Below are 24375 nucleotides of genomic sequence, written 5' to 3' on the forward strand. Positions count from 1 at the left end.
ACTGCCCCTCCCCGCGTCGATCTGCTACCGCGATCAGGGTCGGCCTGCTGCACAGCTTATTTACAATGAAAGTGCACAGCAGACCTTTAAGCTTAATTTTAAAATATGGCAGACGGAGCCTTTGCTCCGCCTCCAGCACCCTCCGCGGCCGCCTCCAACCTCCCACAGATGTCACACCACACCGTGAGCAGGCAGCAGATGTGATGCAACTTGCAGCACTGTGCCAGGCTGCTGGCACCCAGCGAACTGGCCATGGTTGCTGTTATTATTGTGTGCTGCAGCAGCTGAATAATAAAGAAAATGAATATATAACATATTAAAGTTTATATACATGATTTATACATGATATATACATATGACTTATATAACATGTATATTATATATACACAGTATATAAATATGTATATATATATATATATATATATATATATATATTATATATACAGTATATATACATATGCATGTTTACATATATATACATACATATTAATATACTGTATGTATATGTATGTTATATATACATATGCATATATACATATATATAATACATATACATACATATTAATATACTGTATATATATATATATATATATATATATATATATATATATATATATATATATATATATTAGGGGTGTGCACCGGCCACTTTTCGTGTTTTGTGTTTTGGTTTTGGATCTGGATCTTTCTTCGTGTTTTGGATCTGGATTGGTTTTGCCAAAACCACCCTTCCGTGTTTTGGGTTCTAGGTTTTGTGTTTTGGATCTGTATTTTTTTGAAAAAAAGCATAAAAACAGCTAAAATCACAGAATTTGTAGGTTTTTCTGCTCCTATGCTATTATTAACCTCAATAACCTTAATTTCCACTCATTTCCAGTCTATTCTGAACACCTCACACCTCACAATAGTGTTTTTATGTCCAAAAGGTTGCACCGAGGTAGCTGGATGACTATGCTAAGCGACACGAGTGGGCGGCACAAACACGTGACCCATCTAGGCGTGATACTGCAGTGGCAGACAGGATGGCAGTTTGAAAAACTAGGCCCCAAACTGTACATAGTGCAAAGAAAAAAAAGAGGTGCAAGATGGAATTGTCCTTGGGCCCTCCCACCCACCCTTATGTTGTATAAACAGGACATGCACACTTTAACAAACCAATCATTTCAGCGCCATGGTCTGCCACACAACTGTGGCTGAAATGATTGGTTCGTTTGGGCCCCCACAAAACAAGCTGGCAATTAATGTGTCCCTGCACAAACTGGCCCTACGGAGGCAAGATGTCATCCTCATCCTCCTCATCCACCGATTCCTCACCCTCTTCAGTGTGTACATCCTCATCCTCACAAAGTATTAACTTGTCCCCACTTGAATCCACCACCACAGGTCCCTCTGTACGTTCTGGAGGCTGGTCTCCCTGGAAGAGCTGATAATTCATTTTGATGAACATTCTGTGGAAGCAACCTCCTACGCCTTTCGCTGACAAGGTTCCCGGCTGCACTAAACACTCTTTCGGAGTACACACTGGAGGGGGGGCAACTCAGGTAAAACAGAGCCAGTTTGTACAGGGGCCTCCAAATTGCCTCTTTTTCCTGCCAGTACAGGTATGGACTGTCTGACATGCCTACTTGGATGCTGTCACCGATGTAATCCTCCACCATTCTGTCAATGGCGACAGTATCATATGCAGTGACAGTAGACATGTCAGAAATTGTTGCCAGGTCCTTCAGTCCGGACCAGATGTCCAAACTTGGTCCTGCCTGCCCTGCATCACCGCCAGCGGGTTGCTTAGGATAGCTAAGTTTTTTCCTGGCAGCCCCAGTTGCGGGAGACAATGAAGAAGGAGCTGTTGACGTGTCACGTTCTGCTTCAGCTGACAGTGTGTTCACCAGCAGGTCTTTGCACCTCTGCAGGCTTGTGTCGGCCAGAAAGAGAGACACCACATAGGCTTTAAACCTAGGATCGAGCACGGTGGCCAAAATGTAGTGGGCTGATTTCAACAGATTGACCACCCTGGAATCCTGGCAAAGCAAATGAAGGGCTTCATCCACAAGTCCCACATGCCAAGCGGAATCGCTCCGTCTTAGCTCCTCCTTCACTTTCTCCAGCTGCTTCTGCAAAAGCCTGATGAGGGGAATGACCTGACTCAAGCTGGCAGTGTCTGAATTGACTTCACGTGTGGCAAGTTCGAAGGGCTGGAGAACCTTGCACAACACGAAAATCATTCTCCACTGCGCTTGTGTCAGGTGCATACCCCCTCCTTTGCCTATGTCATAGGTGGATGTATAGGCTTGTATGGCCTTTTGCTGCTCCTCCATCCTCTGAAGCATATAGAGGATGGTTCCACCGCGTCACAACCTCTTGCTTCAGGTGATGGCGGGGCAGGTTCAAGAGTGTTTGCTGGTGCTCCAGTCTTCGGCACGCAGTCGCTGAATGGCGAAAGTGGCCTGAAATTTTTCGGGCCACCCAAAGCGTCTCCTGCACGCCCCTGTCGCTTTTCAGAAAATTCTGCACCACCAAGTATATTGTGTGAGCAAAACATGGGACGTGCTGGAATTTGCCCAGATGTAATCCCCGCACAATATTGGTGGTGTTGTCAGATATCACAAATCCCCTGGAGAGTCTAAGTGGGGTAAGCCACTGGGCGATGATTTCCCTCAGTTTCTCTAAGAGGTTGTCGGTGGTGTGCCTCTTACTGAAACCGGTGATACACAGCGTAGCCTGCCTTGTAACGAGCTGGCGTTTCTGAGATGCTGCTACTGGTGACGCTGCTGCTGTTGCTGCGTAAGGTGATATATCTACCCAGTGGACTGTCACAGTCATATAGTCCTTAGTCTGCCCTGTTCCACTTGTCCACATGTCCGTGGTTAAGTGGACATTGTGTACAACGGCATTTTTCAGGACACTGAGGACACTTTTTCTGACGTTTCTGTACAGTCTCGGTATCGCCTGCCTAGTGAAGTGGAATCTAGACGGGATTTGGAACCGGGGACACACTACCTCCATCAATTGTCTAAATCCCACTGCACTAATGGCGGATACCGGATGCACGTCTAACACCAACATAGCAGTCAAGGCCTCAGTTATACGTTTTGCTTCAGGATGACTGCTGTCGTACTTCATCCTCCTCGCTAAGGACTGTTGGAGGGTCAATTGTTTTGTAAAAGTAGTGGTGTTCCTACTTCCTCTCTGGGATGATGAACGACTCCCAGCAGCAGCAACAGCAGCAGCGGCAGCAGTAGGCGTAGCAATGCAGGATCCTCCGGAGGAATCCCGGATAGGAGAGTCAGTCATGCCAGTGACATGGCCTGCAGGACTACTTCCAATCCTGACTAAGGAGGAAATTGACGAGGAGGGAGTTGACGGTGTGGTTTGCAGGCGCTTGGATACAACAGGACAACGGGATTTAGGTGTCCCTGGACTGCTTATGGTCTTAGCCAAAGTTTCTGAACTTGACAGTAACTTTTTATGAACGCGTTGCAGGTGCCGTATAAGGGAGGATGTTCCTAGGTGGTTGACGTCCCTACCCCTACTTATTTCACCTTTACATATGGTACATATGGCAAGACAGTTGTTGTCCGGATTTGGATAGAAATATTGCCAGACCAAAGAAGTGGAATGTTTGGTCTTCTGCCCAGGCATGACCGTGATGGGCTTTTTCATCCCACGGACAACAACTGTCTCCCCCGGAGCCTGATTTAAACAAACCACATCGCCATCAGAATCCTCCTCACCAACTTCCTCCTCAGCGCCAGCTACACCTGTATCCTCATCCTGTTTTACTTCAACAGTGACATCTTCAATTTGCATATCAGCAAGTGGACTGTGGGTGCTCTCTTCAGCACTTGCAGGGGGCGTGCAAATGGTGGAAAGAGCCACCTCTTCCCGTCCAGTGCTGGGAAGGTCAGGCATCGCAACCACCACCACACTTGGACTCTCCTTGGGGATTTGTGATATCTTCTTAGAAAGCACAGTTCTTCGCTGTGCTTTTGCCAGCTTAACTCTTTTGATTTTTTTAGTGGGAGGAGGGCTTCCATCGTCATGTGAAGCTGAACCACTAGTCATGAACATACTAGGGATCGACCTTAGCCGTTCCTTGCCACTCCGTGTCGTAAATGGTATATTGGCAAGTTTACGTTTCTCTTCAGCTGATTTAAATGTTTTTTTCAAGGTCATTTTCCTGAACTTTGTCATTTGGGATTGTATGTGCCCTCTATTACGACATTGGGTATCGGCCTTGGCAGACGACGTTGATGGCATGTTATCGTCTATGTCATGACTAGTGGCAGCAGCTTCAGCACTAGGAGGAAGTGGTTCTTGATCTTTCTCTATTTTATTTTTATCGGAGAAAGTTTGGTCCTCCATTTATGTTATATCGATTTGATATATACGTGCGGCTAAACACAGAAAATATTTCTTTATTTTTGCTGGAGAATAGTGCACTTTGTGGGTTACACCAGCCTTTAAGAAATGAGCCAGCCGGCTCTTTACTTATGGGACACAGGCGCACGCTTGGCGCTGCTCCTTTGTTGATGCACGTGCGGCTACTGCGCACACAATTCACAAACACAGAAAATAATATTTTTTTTGGTTTGGACTGGAGTGTACTTTGGGGGTTAAAGCACCCTTTAAGGGTCAAGCCTGCCGGCCCTTTACTTATGACACAGGCGCATGCTTGGCACTACTTTGTTGATGCACATGCGGCTACAGCGCACACAATTCACAAACACAGAAAATAATATTTTTTTTGGTTTGGACTGGAGTGTACTTTGGGGGTAACAGCACCCTTTAACGGTCAAGCCAGCCGGCCCTTTACTTATGACACAGGCGCACGCTTGGCACTACTTTGTTGATGCACGTGCGGCTACTGCGCACACAATTCACAAACACAGAAAATAATTTTTTTTTTGGTTTGGACTGGAGTGTACTTTGGGGGTAACAGCACCCTTTAACGGTCAAGCCAGCTGGCCCTTTACTTATGACACAAGCGCACGCTTGGCACTACTTTGTTGATGCACGTGCGGCTACTGCGCACACAATTCACAAACACAGAAAATAATTTATTTTTTGGTTTGGACAGGAGTGTACTTTGGGGGTTACAGCACCCTTTAACGGTCAAGCCAGCCGGCCCTTTACTTATGACACAGGCGCACGCTTGGCACTACTTTGTTGATGCACGTGCGGCTACTGCGCACACAATTCACAAACACAGAAAATAATTTATTTTTTGGTTTGGACTGGAGTGTACTTTGGGGGTTAAAGCACCCTTTAAGGGTCAAGCCTGCCGGCCCTTTACTTATGACACAGGCGCACGCTTGGCACTACTTTGTTGATGCACATGCGGCTACTGCGCACACAATTCACAAACACAGAAAATAAATTATTTTTTGGTTTGGACTGGAGTGTACTTTGGGGGTTACAGCACCCTTTAATGGTCAAGCCAGCCGGTCCTTTACTTATGACACAGGCGCACGCTTGGCACTACTTTGTTGATGCACGTGCGGCTACTGCGCACACAATTCACAAACACAGAAAATAATTTTTTTTTTGGTTTGGACTGGAGTATACTTTCGGGGGTTACTGCACCCTTTAACGGTCAAGCCAGCCGGCCCTTTACTTATGACACAGGCGCACGCTTGGCACTATTTTGTTGATGCACGTGCGGCTACTGCGCACACAATTCACAAACACAGAAAATTTTTTTTTTTTTGGTTTGGACTGGAGTGTACTTTCGGGGGTTACAGCACCCTTTAACGGTCAAGCCAGCCGGCCCTTTACTTATGACACAGGCGCACGCATGGCACTAATTTGTTGATGCACGTGCGGCTACTGCGCACACAATTCACAAACACAGAAAATAATTTTTTTTTTGGTTTGGACAGGAGTGTACTTTGGGGGTTACAGCACCCTTTAACGGTCAAGCCAGCCGGCCCTTTACTTATGACACAGGCGCACGCTTGGCACTACTTTGTTGATGCACGTTCGGCTACTGTGCACACAATTCACAAACACAGAAAATTATTTATTTTTTGGTTTGGACTGGAGTGTACTTTTGGGGGTTACAGCACCCTTAACGGTCAAGCCAGCCGGCCCTTTACTTATGACACAGGCGCACGCTTGGCACTACTTTGTTGATGCACGTGCGGCTACTGCGCACACAATTCACAAACACAGAAAATAATTTTTTTTTTGGTTTGGACTGGAGTGTACTTTCGGGGGTTACAGCACCCTTTAATGGTCAAGCCAGCCGGCCCTTTACTTATGACACAGGCGCACGCTTGGCACTACTTTGTTGATGCACGTGCGGCTACTGCGCACACAATTCACAAACACAGAAAATAATTTTTTTTTTGGTTTGGACTGGAGTGTACTTTGGGGGTTACAGAACCCTTTAACGGTCAAGCCAGCCGGCCCTTTACTTATGACACAGGTGCACGCTTGGCACTACTTTGTTGATGCACGTGCAGCTACTGTCCACACATTTCACAAACATAGAAAATATATTATTTTTTTAGCACTTGGGGGGAGCACCCCTGATGGATAGAGCACCCCCTGGACAACACTACAGCACCCCTTTAGGACTGGGACACTGCACAGGACTTTGGAGTGGACACAGCCCCTATGGAGAACTGACTGCACAACACAGTCCAGCCAGCCCCTATGGACTTTGAAGTAGTGGACACAGCCCCTATTAACAACAGCAGCACAGCACAACACAGCCAGCCCCTATGGACTTTGAAGTAATGGACAACAGCAGCACTACACTACACTACACTACACAGCCCTAACTCCCACCCTCCCTCTTCACTGTCCACAGCCGAGTGAGAAAATGGCGCCGACGCGGGTACCTTATATATGATCCAAAACCCGCAAGACTCGGAAGGCGGGATGATGACGTTTTGCCTCGATTTCAGATCCGAGTCAGGCGGGAAAAGTCGAGCCTGACTCGGATCGGACTCGGATCAGGGGGGCTCGGGGGGGTTCGGATTTCAGAAATCCGAACCCGCTCACCCCTAATATATATATGGATATTATATATACATATGCATATTTATATATATATATATATATATATATATATACATATTAATATACTGATATATATATACCCAAGAAATATTTCTGTACAAGTCCTGGAGTGCCACCCCCTGCTTGGATTTATTCATACTTTGTTTGTGGCTGGACACCCGGGCCCGTTGTGTTGCTAGTATGGTGAGTTCTGGATCTGTGTTTCCAAATATATATATATATATATATATATACAGTCAGGTCCATAAATATTGGGACATTGACAGAATTTTCAGATTTTGGCCTCTATTCACCACCACAATGGTTTTGAAATGAAACAAACAAGATGTGCTTTAACTGCAGACTTTCAGATTTAATTTGAGGGTAATTACATCCAATTCGGGTGAACGGTGTAGGAATTACTACAGTTTCAATATGTGCCTCCCACTTTTTATGGGGCCAAAAGTAATGGGACAAACTAAACAATCCTAAATCTAACTTTCACTCAGAATCAGGCCCTATGAGTAGGGATCCTGTCCCTCTCGACGACCCCACTCCCTCAACAGACCCCGCCCCCATCAGGGCTGCTTCTATCAGTTTCCCGGGCTGGTTTTCCATCCCAATCCGCCCCTGGATTTGCAGTATATTATTGTTAGTGTCGATAGCAAAAGTTTTCTGTTTTGTCTATAATCATAACCCCATAACCCTATCCTTAAAACTGCTTGTTGGTCCCTGGCAATATATTTCAGTTGTTATGTAAATTGTAGTAAAGGGAACCAGCATATGTCAGGTCACCTCACTGTCTGAACACTGCTCAGCTTCGCCCCCCTCTGTCCTCTGCGCTTTCCCACTCACTCGCTTTCTGCCTGCTGCTCTGTCCTCTACACTTTCCCACTCACTACCCTCTCTGCCTACTGCTCTGTCCTCTGCTCTTTCCCACACACTCCCTTTCTGCCTGCTGCTCTGTCCTCTGCTCTTGCCACTCACCACAGTCTCTTCCTGCTGCTCTGTCCTTCTCTGTCCTCTATTCTTTCCCATTCACCCTATCTCTGCCTGCTGCTCTGTGGTCTGCACTTTCCCACTCACCACAATCTTTTCCTGCTGCTCTGTCCTCTGCACTTTCCCACTCACTCCCTCTCTGCCTGCTGCTCTGTCCTCTGCTCTTTCCCACTCACTCCCCTCTCTGCCTACTGCTCTGTCCTCTGCTCTTTCCCACACACTCCCTTTCTGCCTGCTGCTCTGTCCTCTGCTCTTGCCACTCACCACAGTCTCTTCCTGCTGCTCTGTCCTTCACTGTCCTCTATTCTTTCCCATTCACCCTATCTCTGCCTGCTGCTCTGTCCTCTGCACTTTCCCACTCACCACAATCTCTTCCTGCTGCTCTGTCTTCTGCACTTTCCCACTCACTCCCTCTCTGCCTGCTGCTATGTCCTCTGCTCTTTCCCACTAACTCCCTTTCTGCCTGCTGCTCTGTCCTCTGCACTTTCCCACTCACTCCCTCTCTGCCTGCTGCTCTGTCCTCTGCTCTTTCCCACTCACTCCCTCTCTGCCTGCTTCTCTGTCCTCTGCTCTTTCCCACTCACTCCCTCTCTGCCTGCTTCTCTGTCCTCTGCTCTTTCCCACTCACTCCCTCTCTGCCTGCTGCACTGTCCTCTGCTCTTTACCACTCACCACCCTCTCTGCCTGCTGCTCTGTTCTCTGCACTTTCCCACTCACTCCCTCTCTGCCTGCTGCACTGTCCTCTGCTCTTTACCACTCACCACCCTCTCTGCCTGCCGCTCTGTCCGGCCGTTTGCCCCCCCTCCTTTCATCCCCAGTGTCTTCCTCTTTCTATACCAATGGCCAGGAAGAGCAATGGAAATACATGTGTCAATTGTTGAAATTATGTCTGCACCTTCATGTGATCTCATCGTACACTGTGCATATATGGTAGTGACATGCTTGCATAAAGAAGCTGTTTTTACCATTATAAACAATTGTAAAACAATTAAAAAAATTGTATTTTTAAAACAATACTTGTACTGTTGTAGGAAGCCTAATTAGTGACTTAAGGGTTGTACGATGCAGAATTTACAATATTTTATGAATGAAACCAGTGAGAGTGCATATGAATTAGCTGCATACTTTAACCTTGTGTAAATCTCTCTTGTATCAGTATAACACTACATAATAGGCCCATTACTGAAACATCACTTCTGTATTATTGCAGTTAAACACTGTGCAGCTTGGTAGCCTATTTCAAATTCAATATACAGAGTCTACACATACGGCATTATAGAAGACAAGTAGAGGTAATAATAGTTAGTGTAAATAATGTATATATGTGCCAGAAACGCAAAACACTTAATTTCATTTTAATCTCTAAATTATTAGTGGTACCATTTCCAGCGTAATTATTGTCATTAGATTTGATGGTAGAATACAGCGAGTGCCTGTGACAAGAGTCGGGATATTCCATTACAGTGATAATTGCTTTAACAGCTGTGGACTGTAAGTTAATAATGAGCTCACTGCCCAGAGTCTGGGTCGTCTGATCCAGGGAGAATCCATGTTTATTTTGGTTGCTCACTTTCACATCCTGCAGTGTCTCATAATTCATATCAATGAGATTCGCAAGCAAATCCCAAACAATGAATCATTATTAAATAATTAGGGCTGATCACACAGTGGTTCAAAGACCTAAACAAAGTGCAAACGATAATAGTCAACAAGTTTACTGTCCTTTGCAATATATTTTAGAGAAGAATTCAACTGTGCAGAAATGTGAATGTAAAAGATTATTAACATGGATGAGCTGTTCTAATGTTGTATCAGAGCACCTCCTGAATGCATTGCTGGATTGGAAAATTAATCACCCTTAAAGACATCGTAGGCAATGGTCATCTGTTAAGCCAATGAGAGCTGCACAAACGTGCGGTATAAAGGGAATGGGATATACAAGTAATTATTGCCCTTTACGGTTAATAAACAGAATTTAGAAAACACTTATTGTATAGAATTCCACTACAGTATCTAAGACTATTATTACCAAGTCAGCTGAGATTAATGAATAGTTAAAATTAAAGGTTTGGATTTTGTTAAACAGGATATAACAGGATTTTGGGGAAAGGAGTAAATTCTGGGTCTGACAATGAGGCAAAGCGCAATTCCTGGAAATTTAGGATCATGTTTGGGTTAGACTTAGATTGCATACATAGGGTCTCATTCAGACCTGCTTGCAAGAGGGTCGATGGTTGTGCATTGCGCATGTGCGCATGTGCAATACACGTGCGCAAGCCCCATAGCGAGTGAGAAATTCACTCGCTCCGGGGCTCGCTACAAACAGTCGATGTTGATCGATTGCTTGCCCCGTTTTGTAGGCGGTTGGGGGGGTGGCTGGACAAATGGAGGCGTACCTGAAGGAACACCTGCCATTTTTGGGCAGCCCTACTGACATCAAGAGTGATGTCAGTAGTGAGCTTACGGCTCTATTAGAGCCGGAAGCTCACTGGGGCTTGCGGCAGATGAGACGGTGGGTCTCGTCGCAAGCCCGATGCCGGTGGGTCTCGTCGCAAGCCCACAAGGGTCTCGTCGCAAGCCCGATGGTCGCAATGGTCATGACCATCAACTGGCCACTCGCAAAAGCTGTGGGTTAGCGAGCGGCCAGGTGGCCGGCTTTTAAAAAAATGTGGCCGCCCTCATTCAGAGTGAGCACTCGCTTTATGCGATCGCCTCTGAATGAGGTCCACTGTACAGTAAATCGCTACTACCTGCATTCAGCTGCCATTTTACACTAACATTGGTAGAGGTACTGTCATTAGGTGCAGTGAGTTACAGAGATGGTGACACAGGACGAGAGAGACTGCTTGTTTCACTGTTTCAGCAGGACGCTCCTCCCAAACAATACACAAAAAACCCCATAACCCCCCCTCCAACAAATGACATAATTTATGTATAGACTGGCAGCAGATCCTGGCAATACCCCAGTGAGCCTTTCCAACTCTGCTCTGACCTCTTATCAATTTATCCATAAATAAACATTTAACCTGGATGGACATTCGGGTAGAGGGGGGGCAGCGTAGATGCCAATGTGGTGGGGGTAGGAGTTAGTATATACTATGTGTATATTCCTCTTACACCTCTCAGAGACATAAATTCTCCCATCAATGCTGCTAAAGTGAGGAAACCTTTGTAAATGTTTCAATCCTATTTCCAGTTACATCCCAATGGTGTTAGTGTATTTTCACTTGTTTTGCTATTCTTCAGAACTTGTTATAATTAGGGATGTGCGCCAGACCATTTTTGCTGGAATTGGATTTGGATTTGGCTCTGATTTGTCATTCGGCTTTGGATTTGGATCTTTTTTTTTAATTTACAAAAAAAGCTAAAATCACATAATTGGGGGCTTTCTTTTGTTCCTTGTGTATTATTAACCACAATAACATTAATTTCTAGTCATTGGGCCCTCCCACCCACCATTATGTTGGATACTAAAAAGGACATGCACACTTTAACAAATCAAGCACTTCAGCGACATGGACTGCCACTTTTGTGGCTGAAGTGCTTGGTTTATTTGGGCCCCCACTATACAAGCTACCGATCGACTTAAGGCAACAGCTCTACAGTGGCAAGATGTCATCATCATTGCCATCCTCATCAGTGTTTACAGCATCATCACACAATATTAATTCATCCCCGCTGGGATCCACCAGTACAAAACACTCTGTACTGTGACGTAATTGCTGGGAGAGGTCTTCCTCGTGGAATTTCCAGTTCATTTTCATGAACATTATCTTTTCCACATTTGAGGAAGTAGCCTCCTACGCCGTTCGCTCACAAGGTTACCAGCTGTGTTGAAAACTCTCTCTGAGTACACACTGGAAGTTAGGCAGCTTAAGTAATGCAAAGCCAGTTCATACAAGGGCCTCCAAATAGATTTTTTCCTTCCAGTACTCGAAGGGACTCTGTGACATGTCTATTTTTATGGTGTCATGAAAGTAATACTCCACCATTCTTTCGATGGTGATCGTATCAGATGGAGTTACGGTAGAGGTGTCACTAATGTTGGGCAATTCTTTTAGACCTGACCAGATGTCAAAATTTTGGTTTGGCTTATCTTCATCAACACTGGGTCTTTTGGAAAAGACAATTTATTTTCTGGCTGCTGCTGAAGAAATTGAAGGAGGAGATGTCGTAGTGCTTGTGACACTTGCCAACTTGATCACCAGTAGCTCTTTGCATCTTTTAAAATCTGGGTCAGTTGGAAAGAAGACACAGCATATGACTTAAACAAAGGACCAAGGCCCTCATTCAGAGCCGTACGCTCTGAGCAGAGCGCACGCTCTGAATGAGGGCCGGGCTCCATTTTCATGGAGCGTCCTCCTGGACACTCATATAGCTGTGGGTCACCACCCACAGGCTATACGAGCGTGCATTGTGATGGCCGCGATGGTCGAGACTATCGCGACCATCGAAATTGCGAGCCGGAGCCTGCGGTTGAGGTTTTCAACCGCAAGCTCCGGAGTGATTTTGGCTCTATCAGAGCCAAAATCACTCCCACTGACATCGCTAGTGATGTCAGTGGGCCGGCTTCTGATGGGAGGCGTTCCCGTGGGAACGCCCCCGTCAGGGAGGCACGCCCCCAGCATGCCCACCAAAGGGGGCATGCTGTCAATCAACATTGACAGCACGCCCCCTTTGATCGGACACAACGAGCAAAGGACTTTCCTTCGCTCGTCGCGTCTGGCGCATGCGCACAACGGAGCTCCCTCTGTCGTGCGCATGCTCAGTCCATAACATCGACCCACTTGCGAGCGGACAGCCGCTCGCGAGTGGGTCTGAATCAGGCCCCAAGCACGGTTGCTAAAATGTAGTGATTAGATTATAGCTACCCGTGGATCCTGGCCGAGCGAATAAAGGACTTGATCTACAAGTCCGGCATACTTTGCAGATTCGCTTTGTTTAATCTCCTCCTTCAATATCTCCAGCTGATTTTCCAAAAGCCTAATTAGGGGAATCACCTTACTCAAGCTAGCAATGTCAGCACTCACTTCACATGTGGCTACTTCAAATGGTTTGAGCACCTTGCCCAAGACAAAGGTACATTCCCCCTCCTCTCCCAATGTCATGACTTGTTGTACAGCTATGGATGGCTTTTTACTGCTCCTCCATCCGCTGAAGCATATAAAGGGTGGAGTTCCACCTTGTTAGCACCTCTTGCTTCAGTAGATGGCAGGGCAAATTAAACTGTTCTTGCAGGTGCTGCAGTCTCCTGCATGCTGTTTTCGGGTCACAGATAGCATCTCCTGCACCAAGCTGTCATTTTTAAAAAAAACCTGCACCACTTAAGTTGATTGTGTGAGAAAAACAGGGGATGTGTTGAAATTCACCCAGCTATAATGCTTTCACAATATTTGTTGCATTATCAGAATCACAAATCCTGAGGAGAGTCCAAGTGGGGTAAGCCATGTTTCTATGACATCTCTTAGTTTTTCTAAGGTTGGCAGCATTATGCCTTTTATTGAATCCGGTGATACACAGAGTAGCCTGCCTCAGAATGAGCTGGTGTTGTTTGTTAGATACTGCTTCTGTTGAAGGCGATTCACCCACCCAGTTGGCTGTCACAGTCATGTAATCTTTAGTTTGCCCACTACCGCTTGTCCACATATCTGTGGTTAAGTGGGCAGTTGTTACAATGGCATTTTGTAGGGCAATAATTAGGTTCTTTTTAACGTCCTGGTACAGCCGAGTAACGGCTGTTGGGATAAAATGAAATCAAGATGGAATTTGGTACCGTGGACACAGGACCTCAATTAACTTTGTAAAACCCACTGCATTAATTGCGGATATTGGATGCAGATCTAATACCAGCATAGCTGTCATGGCATCAGTGATCCACTGTGCGACTGGTTAAGAGCTGTCATACTTGCTTCCCCTTGCAAGAGATTCTTTAACAGTCAATTGTTTTGTTAATCTATTACTAGTAGTCTTCTTGGTCCACTTCTGGGATGAAGATCCACCACCAGCAGCAAGAGCAGCAGCAGGCCTAGCGCTCAAAGATTCTTTTGAGGAGTCCTGGAAAGGGGATGAGTCACCTAGCAAATTGGATGCTGGACTACCTCTCATCATTACTGAGGATATTGTGAATGAGGGTGTTGGCGGAGGAGATTGCAGATGCTTGGATCTAGTATAGAGAAGGGAGCAAGCTGATGCTGGACTGCTTGTTATTAATTTTTAGCACCAGTTTCTGATTCTGATGTTATAAAATACTTGTCAGGATGAGCTGACTGCAGATGACATAATAGCATGGAGGTTCCTAGATGCTTAGCGTACCTATCTCTACTTACTATGGTTCCACAACGGCTACAAATGGCTTGACAAATGTTGTTAGGATTTGGGTAAAAATAATTCCAGACATAAGAGGTGGATTTGTTGATCCAATTTAGAACCAGGCATGACAATGGACTTCTTCTTATCATGGCCAAGAACTGCTTCCACCGGTACCTGACTTACACAAACAACATCCTCAATATCCTCATTAGTGCCAGCATCAGCTTCAGAAATGTCCCCCTCATCCTCTTGCAATTTTACTTTGGCATCCTCAATTTCTATGTCATCAGCAATACTTATGCTGCTCATCCCCACAAATACAGAGGGAGCAGAAACTGTGGAAGGCGGCTTCTCTGAAAGGTCAGGCTCACACATAGCACTCATGGGCACACTTAGACTCTCCTCAGGGATTTCTGACATTTGTGTTTCTGAATGCACAGTTTGATCTACTGCCCTAGTTGTTTTAGTTTTTTTTTACACTTCTTCTAAAAGGTCTTTCATTGTCTTCATGAGAGGCAGAATATGCTTCACTGACAGGTGCAGAACCACCACTAAGAAAGGCCTGGGCCTTTCCTTGCCACTGCGTGTGGTGAATGGTATATTGCTAATTTTATGTCTTTCTGTTTTTTGTGTTACCCGTGTGAAATCTCAATTTTTTTATTTTAGATACCCTAATTTTTTAAAGTCTCTATGCCCTTGAGCATCAGCTTTAGATGATAGTGAATGATTAGTATCGTCATCATGACTGGTTCCAGCAGCTGCACTGATAGCATTTCCTTGCTGCTTCTGCTCTACACTCAGTTGGTTGTCATGATCCATATTGATGAAAATTGAAAACACACTGCGGGCTACTGGACAATTATACACAGTGCTTACACACAATGAGGGCTGCTGCCCAATTATACACAGTGCTTACACACACTGAGGGCTACTGCCCAATTATTCACGGTGCTTACACACAAAGAGGGCTACAGCCCAAGGAGTTACGGTGTTACGGTGCTTGTATACATAGAGGGCTATGGCCCTAGGAGTCACTATGCTTGTATACACAGAGGGCTACTGCCCAATTATTCACAGTACTTGTATACACAGAGGGCTACTGCCACAGAATCAGAACCGTTCATCCCTAGTTACAATTCGCTTCACTCTCAAGTCTCTTTTTTAAGTTAAACATTTAAAATGGCAATTGAAAGTACGTGATGTCCATATAAGGACAGGTCCTGTGTTTACATTGAAAGTTCAAGTTATTCATGTTAGCACAGTCGGTGTATGGGGACTATAATCTATTAAATTAAGGCTGCTGGTTTGTGCCATTTTTTCCTAAAACCTATTGTCAGAGTAGCCTAGAAATGTGAAGTGTAACAAATGATGGTAGATCTATTTTTTATCCAGACAGATTGCCAACCAGGATGAAATACACTTGGCCATAGTACAGTATATGTGACGTTAGATGTGTTTGTGCAATTGTTTGGTGCTGGCGGCAGTTAGTAGACATATGTGTGGTACCACCATAGTTATGGGGTTACCCCTTTAGCCAGTTAGGGGACTTAAATACCCTGCAGACTCCTGTCAGTTTCTTTTATATAAGTTTATACAGCACCATTGGCCCCATAGGCATGTATAGTGAACTTTGACTGACCCTGCTCTCCATGAACACCACTGAGCATGTGCAAACAGAGAGGTAGAAAGTGCCCCTTGGTCAGTGACACATTTTTGGAGGGAATATCCTGCCCCATTGATTGGTAGCCTGGGTGTCCAGGCAGAGATCCCTGTAGGCGGCCTGTTGCTGAGGGCCCTTTGTCCATTCATAGATCCCAGACCGATAGGGAGGGGAGTATATAAGAGCTTCTAAAGCACCCTCCCCAGGGCTGTCAGTGCTGAGTCAGGGAGGATTTGCCTGTGGAGTGCCCAGAGTCTGGTCATACAATAGGGGAGAGTATTCCCCTATGTTGCCCTGGATTACAAATATTGCACCTGGTGTGCTGTCTGTAAGGAGTTGCTGTGGAGTGCTCTTGGATCTGTAAAACAGGGGTGCAGTATCCCCTATGTTTGCCCTGGATTACAATTACCAGACTTCACATTAACCCGGAAGGCTACCTATTCAACCTTCCAGGAGAGGTGCTCTGATGCTAGATGTGAGTCCCAGAAGGAAGCTTTCCTAGGGACTTGCATAGAGCACCCTGCTTTGGAAGAAGCCTCTTGAATACGGGACTGCCTTTCTAAGTGCCTGTTACCGGAGGCGCTGCATGTGGAAGTCTGCGCATGCTGGGAGAGAAGAGGAGCTGCCTGGGAAGCAGGTCTCATCGCTCCATCATCGCGGATGAAGCCCCAGCTGAGGAAAAGGTCCCGCCAGTGACGAAAACCCTGCTGGCACCCACATGGGCAGAAGAAAAGACAGACCCAGAGGAAGAGTGCTTCAGGACCCCTCCTGCTGCTGTGTTTGTTTGCTGGACAGAGCCACTGTGGAAAGAGATTTTGCACCTGTTGCCCCTTGTAAAATACCTGCCTGAGGTCTGCAGCTGGGAGCTCCGGTGTGGTGCCTAGCATCCTGGAGTTTCCCTTGACATCATGGGGTGCTGAACAGCCACAGCCAAGGGTAAGAACACCTCTGCTTTGCTCTTGTCTCCTCTTTTCCCCTGAGTGCAGCTCTTGCCTTTTATAATATCACCCAGCCGGGACACCCCCTCACCCTTTTCCCTTAGTGCCTTCTAGTGGGTCCCCAGCCTTTTTTAGTGGGTCCCTTCTCCCCTCCTAGGATCTGCCGCCATGCAGTTGTGCCCAGTACCTACTATTAGGCCCACACAGGGGGTTTATCAGTTTATACTAGCCTCCCATATAAACTCTCATTGACAGTGTCTTTAAATTAGGTAAAGTGTTGAAATAGGGGGAAGTGAAACATAGGTTACCTCTTCTGTCCCCCAAGAGTTGTATTGGTGGTTGTTTTCTCTCCTGTGAACCTCCAGCTCATGTCCGGGAGGGGACATGGGTTACTTGTGTCGGCTCATGTCTGACGCAATCTAATGGGATGTCAAATGACGCTTCAATCTAATGTAATCTGTATTTATTCTTGCTGAAATTTGTTATTCAAATGCTGTTCTCTCTCGGGCATTGTGCCTTGTTGCTGTGTTATTGTTGTCAATGCTGATTATTATTTTGCTTGCCATGAAATGTTTGAATATTTGCTGGTATTGGTGTTAACGTAAATTGTCTTTTATACACTGCTTGTTGCCGGTATCCATTTCAAAGTCCATTCATACTGATGTAATGTATATTATTTGCTGTCATCTCTTAGCACAAGGTGTATGGTTGCTGTGAATCTTTTACATTGTCATTTTCTGTGGTGTAATGTACATTAATTGTTTATTTAGCCCTGTGTAACCCCGGCTGGCAATTCTGGTAGTCAAAGTTGCATTATTGTGCTTGGGCCATTTACTCTGCATTGACTGTTAGCCGTTACAGCTGGAGAACTACAAGTACCAGCCTAACTTGCATGTGCTTTATTGAGCTTGGGCCATTTACTCTGCATGAACTGTTAGCTGTTACAGCTGATGAACTACAAGTACCAGCCTAACTTGCATGTGCTTTATTGAGCTTGGGCCTTTACTCTGCATGAACTGTTATCCATTACATCTGGAGAACTACAAGTACCTGCCTAACTTGCATGTGCTTTATTGAGCTTGGGCCATTTACTCTGCATGAACTGTTAGCCATTACAGCTGGAGAACTACAAGTACTAGCTTAACGATCATGTGCAATATTATGATCGGGCCACCTACTCTGCATAGACTGTTAGCCGTTACAGCTGGAGAACTACAAGTACCTGCCTAACTTGCATGTGCTTTATTGAGCTTGGGCCATTTACTCTGCATGAACTGTTAGCCGTTACAGCTGGAGAACTACAAGTACCAGCTTAACCTGCATGTGCAATATTGTGATCGGGCCACTTACTCTGCATAGACTGCCAGCCGTTACAGTTTAAGAACTACAAGTACCAGCTTAACCTGCATGTGCAATATTGAGCTTGGGCCATTTACTCTGCATAGACTGTTAGCCATTACAGCTGGAGAACTACAAGTACCAGCCTAACTTGCATGTGCTTCATTATGCTTGGGCCATTTACTCTGCACGAACTGTTAGATGTTACAGCTGGAGAACTACAAGTACCTGCCTAACTTGCATGTGCTTTATTGATTATGGTCCATTTACTCTGCATGAACTGTTAGCCGTTACAGCTGGAGAACTACAAGAACAAGCTTGGCCTGCATGTGTTTTCCCCACATTTTCTTAGCAAAAGTTGAAGCATTAGCACAGACTGTTCATCAAAGCTATAACCTGCTGGTGCACTACTGATATAAGCTCGTTTCATGTTCTGTTCTCTCATTGGCTTTTAGTGAAAGTAAAAGTTCTGCAGTAATTGTGGTTCTTGTTGGTGACACTTGCTTGCCAGCTGGGGTCACCGGTAGATGACGGGGAGGTAATAAATAAATACCTTGACATTGAAAAGTGTAATTTATTTAATTTAATCTGTGAATGGTAACATTTCCTGTGTCAGTTGTTATTCTTTGATTGGTTACAATAAAATTGCATTGCACCTTTCCCTCCTGACTGGTCATTGTGTCTGCAAAAGGGGAATACCGGCTTACCTCTCTGTCCCGGTGTGTCCTACCTTAGCTACGGGGAAATCGGCCACCGAAGCAATCCGTACACACCTGAACATGGTGATAGTGGTGCAGCTTCATCAGCTCTGAGGTTTATTGACCAGATAGAACAACAAGAAGCATAAGACACAGGGATATAACAGGTATGACAGCAGTGAAGAAGCGTCCTGGAGCTCTGGGTATTGCTGGGCATTGTAGTGCACTGGGTGTATCTTAGCACTATGGCCCTGATTCAGACCCACTCGCGAGCGGCTGTCCGCTCGCAAGTGGGTCGATGGTCTGCACTGCGCATGCGCACGACGGAGGGAGCTCCGTCGTGCGCATGCGCGAGACGCGACGAGCGAAGGACTTTCCTTCGCTCGTAGTGTCTGATCAAAGGGGGCGTGCTGTCGATGTTGATTGACAGCACGCCCCCTTTGGTGGGCGTGCCTGCCAGACGGAGGCGTTCCCAAGGGAACGCCTACCGTCAGAAGCCGGTTCCACTGACATCACTAGTGATGTCAGTGGGAGTGATTTTGGCTCTGATAGAGCCAAAATCACTCCTGGGCTTGCAGTTGAGAAACTCAACCGCAGGCTTCTGCTCGCAGTGGCGATGGTCGCGATGGTCAAGACCATCGCGACCATCATCCTGCACGCTCGTATATGCTGTGGGCAGTGACCCCCAGCTATACGAGCGTCCAGGAGGACGCTCCATATTTATGGAGGACGGCCCTCATTCAGAGCGTGCGCTCTGGGCAGAGCGTCTGGCTCTGAATCAGGGCCTATGCCCCCTCACTATAGCAGTGGTGATGTACTGTACCTGCAGCAGCTTTACAGGCTCCGCACATAGCAAACAGATGGAGGGTCTCAGGATTGTGTCTGTCCATGAGGAACGCCAGTTAAAGAGACGCGCGGAGACGCCGCACTTGCACAACAGGGCAGGTCAGAGGCCGGACCTCTTCCTGAGCTGCGGCAGGTCCTTGAGACCACTGGCTCAATTAACTTTCTGCAGCATGAATGGAGGCACAAGCCATAACTACAGTCTACTGCTAAATCATACCTCCTAACTGTCCCGCATTCATCGGGATAGTCCCGTTTTTCTGGGACTGTCCCGCTGTCCCTCCAGCGAGCTGCAGTGTCCCGCGGTGGGGGGGAAGTTGGGGGAAGCATATACCGCTGCTCTGCATAGCAGAGCAGCGTGCATGCAGAGCAAGAATAGATGCTGTGTGCATACGCACAGCATCTATTCACAGTACGGGGGGAAGCACGGGGTCAGCCCAGCATCTCGGCAATGCTGGGCACGCCCCTTAGTGATGTAACTGGGAGCGTGCCAGCAGACCACCCCCACTTTACTATCAGGCCATGCCCCCTTTCCCCCCTTTTCGGGCACGCGTGCCTCTGACGCGCAGAAGTGACGAATCATCTGGGACAAATGTTGGGAGGTATGGCTAAATGATAGAAGACTACAACTAAATTAATCCTAAACTAAAAATGCACGAACATAGAAAATAAATATTCACGCAAACATTTTCCGAATCCATGTTTTAAACGGATATCTAAACAGGCCTTAACCCATCACATAAAATGTTTATTACTCCTAAGGATAACAATATAAGGACATTATAAGGTGGGGGGGGACTCACTTTAAAATCTGTACATGTTTAATTATTAATAACCACAGATATAAAAATTATCAGCTAAAAGATTTGTTGAGTGTAATTTGACACCAGCTAAATTATTAAACAGAAACCATTGCTATATGGCGCGTATAGTAACATGAAATCATTCCACAGGGAAAGCGACTTGTCCGGTGGGGCCAATAACTGCCCCTACTGGAGTCTTCTAAGCATACTTGAAGTCATTACTGCAAATATTATGCTAAATATGTAATCTAAGCATGTTCTATATAAAGCAAAGTAATGAGCTCATTTGAAGGAAGCGGTTTATTTGCAGTTGAGGAGAGCTGGAATTGCATTGTAGAAAAAGTAGCCAGCCCATTAAAACATCCTTAATGCAATACATTAAAGCAGATTAGAATGCAGAGATTAAGTAGTGGTTGTTTGGGACTGTGCAATGACCCATTTTATTAAACGTGTATGCCAATACAGTCACGTGGGGCCATCAGGCGATTGTCGTACACCACAATGTTATTGTAAGGTGTTTAAAGCCGCGGTCAGCGACGGTGGGTGCAAATAGGCTGTTAGCTCATTCTTGTTGAAGGAAGGAATAAATGAGGCAAAACTTCATGTTGGCTTAAAATACAATTAAACTGTGTCATAGAAGGACAAACTCACTATAGTTGCAAATGGAGATCTACATATCTATTATCACATATATAATATACCGTACATATTGATAGACAGAGGTTTTGGGGATTAAGTTATTTTATTTAATAATAGAGTTTTCGGGGTGTAACTGCAAATATTAAGGATCACCTGAATGTAACATGGAGGGACGGCAGCAGTTATCTCCGTATCCACCGCACTCCTTGCATTTCCGACGTCAGCCACAGCCGCCATAGCTGCACAGCTGTCAGATTTAACAAGCCCTGGAATGCGCTGATTTCTGGAGCTTGGCCTCGGTAGCTAGATGGCGTTAGCCCGTTGTAACCTAGGGGCTACATTCGCAGAATTTATCGCACGTTTGCACATAACCCGCCAGGCGTCGGCACATGCTCAGTAGCGCAGCAGCTGGCAGAAGTACACAAGTAGAAAGTAAAATGACCGTGGATGTGATCCCTTTATTTAGTCTGATCACTGGGACGGACTTCTATCAGAGTCTCTATTCCAGGGACCCAGTAATAATATATGCAGGCAAATAAAGATTCCTGATCGCTGCGAATGGCGGCAATAAGAAATCCTTGGTATTGGGGACTGGCCGCATGTATATCAATAAATAGTCCTCAAAATTAGTAAAGTAGGATGGAGTTTAATGTAATGTGTTTACTAGAGAATGTGCAGGTTCGGTTCCCAGACAACCGAGATCAACTGAAATTAGGGGTTTCCGAGTAAATCCAGTCCGATTCGGAATCACAGGGGTCGGCGCACATCTCTAGTTTTTACTGTTCCCACCCTGCGGACTCTCTGTAGTGTCCGTTAACTGCAAAAACTACAGGTGCAGATTTATTTTAAAGGATAAGTAGAATTGAATGAATGAATGAATGAATGAATGAATGAATGAATGAATGAATGAGGGCTAAGATGGATTCTTTATACCCTTTAAAACTCCTAAATTGCATTCACTCATTTGAAATACTGTATTTACATAATTTGTAATTTGGAGATTAATTAGTGATCTGTATCCATCAGTTTCACCAGAATGGTGTCATTACATGTGACACCACTTAAGGGGTCTATCAATTAGCAGAAAAACTTGAATGATGAACGATTTATCGTTCAGTCGTTCAATTTATCTGCTAATGGATAGGCTCTGAACGTTCAAAATGCGCACTTCCACGGCCAACAAATATTGTCTTTTGTCTCTCCAACATGTTGGTCAATTATCGCTTATCGCTGACAGATATTAGAAATATCTGTCGCGGTAATCGACAAACGATGAACGACTAACGATATTTTTAAAGAAAATTAATAGAAACATAAAAAAAATCCACTCCCTGAATGATGTCATGCAATATTGTTCACCGTTTGCAAAAATCTGTCATGTACATACAGTCAGGTCCATAAATATTGGGACATTGACAGAATTTTCATATTTTGTCCTCTATTCACCACCACAATGGCTTTGAAATGAAACAAACAAGATGTGCTTTAACTGCAGACTTTCAGATTTAATTTGAGGGTAAGTACATCCAAATCAGGTGAACGGTGTTGGAATTACAACGGTTTCTATATGTGCCTCACACTTTTTAAGGGGCCAAAAGTAATGGGACAAACTAAACAATCCTAAATCTAACTTTCACTTTTTAATACTTTGTTGCAATCCTTTGCAGGCAATTACAGCCTGAAGTCTGGAACACATAGATATCACCAGACGTTGGGTTTCATCCCTGGTGATGCTCTGCCAGGCCTCTACTGCAAATGTCTTCAGTTCCTGCTTGTTCTTGGGGCATTTTCCCTTCAGTTTTGCCTTCATCAAGTGAAATGCATGCTCAATCGGATTCAGGTCAGGGGATTGACTTGGCCGTTACATAACATTCCACTTTTTAGCCTTAAAAAACTCTTTGGTTGCTTTTGCAGTATGCTTCGGGTCATTGTCCATCTGCATTGTGAAGCGCTGTCCAATGAGTTCTGAAGCATTTGACTGAATATGATCATATAGTATTGCCCGAAGTACTTCAGAATTCATTCTGCTGCTTCTGTCAGCAGTCACATCATCAATAAATACAAGGGAACCAGTTCCATTGGCAGCCATACATGCCCACGCCATGACACTAGCACCACCATGCTTCACTGATGAGGTGGTATGTTTTGGATCATGAGCAGTTCCTTTTCTTCTCTTCTCTTCCCATCACTCTGGTACAAGTTGATCTTTGTCTCATCTGTAAATAGGATGTTGTTCCAGAACTGTAATGGCTTTTTTAGATGTTGTTTGGCAAACTCTAATCTGTTCTTCCTGTTTTTGTGGCTCACCAATGGTTTGCATCTTGTGGTGAACCCTCTATATTCACTCTTGTGAAGTCTTCTCTTGATTGTTGACTTTGACACATATACATCTACCTCCTGGAGAGTGTTCTTGATTTGGCCAACTGTTGCGAAGGGGTTTTTCTTCACCAGGGAAATAATTCTTTTGTCATCCACCACAGTTGTTTTCCGTGGTCTTCTGGGTCTTTTGGTGTTGCTGAGCTCTCCGATGCGTTCTTTCTTTTTAAGAATGTTCCAAACAGTTGATTTGGCCACACCTAATGTTTTTGCTATCTCTCTGATGGGTTTGTTTTGATTTTTCAGCCTAATGATGGCTTGCTTCACTGATAGTGACAGCTCTTTGATCTCATATTGAGAGTTGACAGCAACTGATTCCAAATGCAAATGTCACACATAGAATCAACTCTAGACCTTCAACCTGCTTAACTGATAATGAAATAACGAGGGAATAGCCCACACGTGTCCATGAAATAGCTTTTGAGTTGATAGTCCCATTACTTTTGGCCCCTTAAAAAGTGGGAGGCACATATAGAAACCGTTGTAATTCCTACACCGTTCACCCGATTTGGATGTAATTACCCTCAAACTAAATCTGAAAGTCTGCAGTTAAAGCACATCTTGTTTGTTTCATTTCAAAACCATTGTGGTGGTGAATAGAGACCAATATCTGAAAATTCTGTCAATGTCCCAATACTTATGGACCTTACTGTAACAGATATCTGTCACTGCAGCCCCAGGAATTTTCAAGGGATAATCTTTTGTCTTTTGAAAAAGATCTGCTAATGGATAGGCCCCTTAACACAGACATTCTAATTCCATACAGT

This window comes from Taudactylus pleione, unplaced genomic scaffold, assembly GCF_031769625.1.
Source record: "Taudactylus pleione unplaced genomic scaffold, aTauple2 ptg000557l, whole genome shotgun sequence".
In the NCBI taxonomy this organism is placed as follows: domain Eukaryota; kingdom Metazoa; phylum Chordata; class Amphibia; order Anura; family Myobatrachidae; genus Taudactylus; species Taudactylus pleione.